Source organism: Lactuca serriola, chromosome 9 (genome assembly GCF_051521515.1).
Source record: "Lactuca serriola cultivar US96UC23 chromosome 9, Lser_US96UC23_V15, whole genome shotgun sequence".
In the NCBI taxonomy this organism is placed as follows: Eukaryota; Viridiplantae; Streptophyta; class Magnoliopsida; order Asterales; family Asteraceae; genus Lactuca; species Lactuca serriola.
The window spans coordinates 2,842,390-2,845,064 of NC_136416.1; the positions used below are offsets into that span (position 1 = coordinate 2,842,390).

At 34.4% G+C, this 2,675-nt stretch overlaps 1 pseudogene; it reads left to right on the forward strand.

Moving 5' to 3' along the window:
• The first annotated feature begins 1,712 nt into the window (after window positions 1-1,712).
• Window positions 1,713-2,380, forward strand: LOC145073094 (IAA-amino acid hydrolase ILR1-like 6 pseudogene; annotated as a pseudogene).
• Window positions 2,381-2,675: the final 295 nt, after the last annotated feature.

Below are 2,675 nucleotides of genomic sequence, written 5' to 3' on the forward strand. Positions count from 1 at the left end.
ATATATATAATGTTAGACTTTTAATGTTATATATAGTATAGGGTGTATTTTACACTTTTAAAATATTAGGTGGTCAAATTTAATAATTATACTTTTAATTCAATTAAATTGTGAACTAAAACTTTATGGATTTATTAAACCTCTTTTAATTACACACTTTAATTAATTAATAAAACCATAAGGGTGTGATTTGAACTTTTCAAAAACTATACTAGGGTTTTAGAATTTAACATTTCTAAATTAACTTTTAATCAACTTTTAAATTCAAAAACTTGAGGGCAAGTTTTGAAACATTTCAAAACATTAGGGTTTTAACTATTTAAATTTCAAAACAAAACCTTTAAGTTCAAATTTAAACCATAAAACTTAGATGGACACAATTTAAACTTTTTCACAACACAAGGATCAAATAACAAATAATAGAAATCAAACAATTAATTTTGTCATTATCTATATTTGACCTAATCCTATAAGATAATTACCAAATAATTTAAATAATCCATATTTATCATATAAGGAAACTATTATTCAAAAGATTTGAAATTATCTTTTGTTTTATGAAGGATAATCATCCAAATATAATAAAAATCGGATTTTATCATAAAAATACATTTTTGGTATTAATCCTTCAGCAAAACAGCAAGAAATCCCGATATTCACTCTGTCTGACCCTTGGACTCGCCGAGTCAGACAGACTCGCCAAGTCAGACAGACTCGCCGAGTTCATCCACTGACTCGCCGAGTCAGGTCGGGCAGATGCCAAAAAAATCGTTTTCAGTAAATAATTCAACATAGCATCACATACAATAGAAACCAATCAAGTCTCTGATACCACTGATGGGTTTTAGCAATAAGAACATCCTATGTGCTCATGCAAACCTTAATGCTTGGATCTAGGTTTCTCTATTGTACATGCAATGTATCCAAGACTTACAATCTTAGATCTAACATATTATAAACTGAAATTAGGGTTTAGAGAATTACCTTTGATTGTTATGTAGCAATAACAATCTCAAATCCACATTGTAATGACTTTAGAAAGCTTAGAGTCACAATTGTCACTCCTCTAATGGTTCACAAACACCAAGAGCAAAAGGATGAAGAATAAGGAGAGAGGAGGCTGCCCAAAAATGTCCAAAACCCTAGAGGATCTGTTAGCCACGTTTTTGGGGCTTAAGGGTGCTATATATACATGTAGGCTATTAGGGTTTTCAACTAGGAAACCCTAATCTGACTGCTTAAGCCCTAAGCAGCCCATGGATTGCTTTAGCATATCCCTTGGACGATTTCCAATGGGCTTCCCCATAGAATTCGTCCAACTTATATATTATTAAGTAATCCATAGCCCAATTGCAATTATCTTATAATTACAGTTCTAGTCCCTTAAGTTCAATTAATCTCTTTTAGCCACAAAATTAATTATCAATTAATTCTTGACTAATATTAATTAAACAATATGATTTCTCCTTTAATATATTATTCTCATAATATATTAATAAATCATAATTAATCATTTCTCTCCGTAATTCATCCTATCAAGTTGCTTTGGTGAAGGCAACCCAAAAGGACCATGCACCATCGGGTCAAGTACATACTAAAATATTATGGACTTAGACACTAATCCAACAGTAAACTGATCATAAATATCAATTGGGGTTCGATTGATCACCTCAAAATAATTAACTTTTGATTAATTAATTAATTAGGGCACTATGGTATTGATATTTCAACCGACTGAGGAACAAGGCGAAGGGGAAAAACAAATGATCAAAGAAGGTGCTCTTGAAAAAGTGGAGGCCATTTTCGGTCTACATTTAGTCCTCTCCTCGGATTCTAGTGTCGTTGCATCTAGATCCGGCGACTTCTTGGCGGGGTGTGGCTTTTTCAGGGCGGTGATCCATGCCAAAGGAGGTTATGCCGCCATTCCTTAAGATTCCGTAATTGATCCAATTTTGGTTGTTTCAGCTACAGTAATTAGCTTACAATATATTGTATCTCGAGAGGCTGATCCCTTAGATATGCCTGTAATAAACTGGATTTAAAACACAAACCCTGATCCATGATATATACCCTTGAACAGTTTTTATTGAAAGTTATTTTGCAGGTTGTTACTATAACAATGTTGGATGTTGGAACTAGGCTTAATGCAATTCCAGATTCAGTCTCCATTGCTGGTACTTATAGATCTGTTAGCAAAAAGAGCTTCTATGTACTTGCAGAAAGAGCACAAGAGGTGATCAAACGTCAGGCGTCTGTATATCGTTGTTCAGCTACAATTTACTTTGAAGGTCCAAACATCCAATTTAAGAATCTTAGAAATTCGATTTTATTCTTCTCAGCTTCAATCAAGAACAATAAAATGAAAATAGAAGAAGAATAAGGAACGACCTGGGATATTCAAGAAAAACCACCGAGCCTCCTCCACTATTACGGATCGCTGCTACTGGTTCGTCCCTTTTGTTGCTTCGGTTCGTCGAACCCAAGGGACAGTCCCCTCCATTTTACGATCGATTAGCCACCACCGAGAATTGACACAACTTCTTGCTTCATTCTTCTTCTTCTTCAGTTCAGACTCATCAACTCCGAAGACCATCAGACTCCTCCTGCCGAGCACCAAGCAACACAAACACCACCAGATTTGTGACTTGTTTGGGTTTCTGGTAGAAATCGTATGT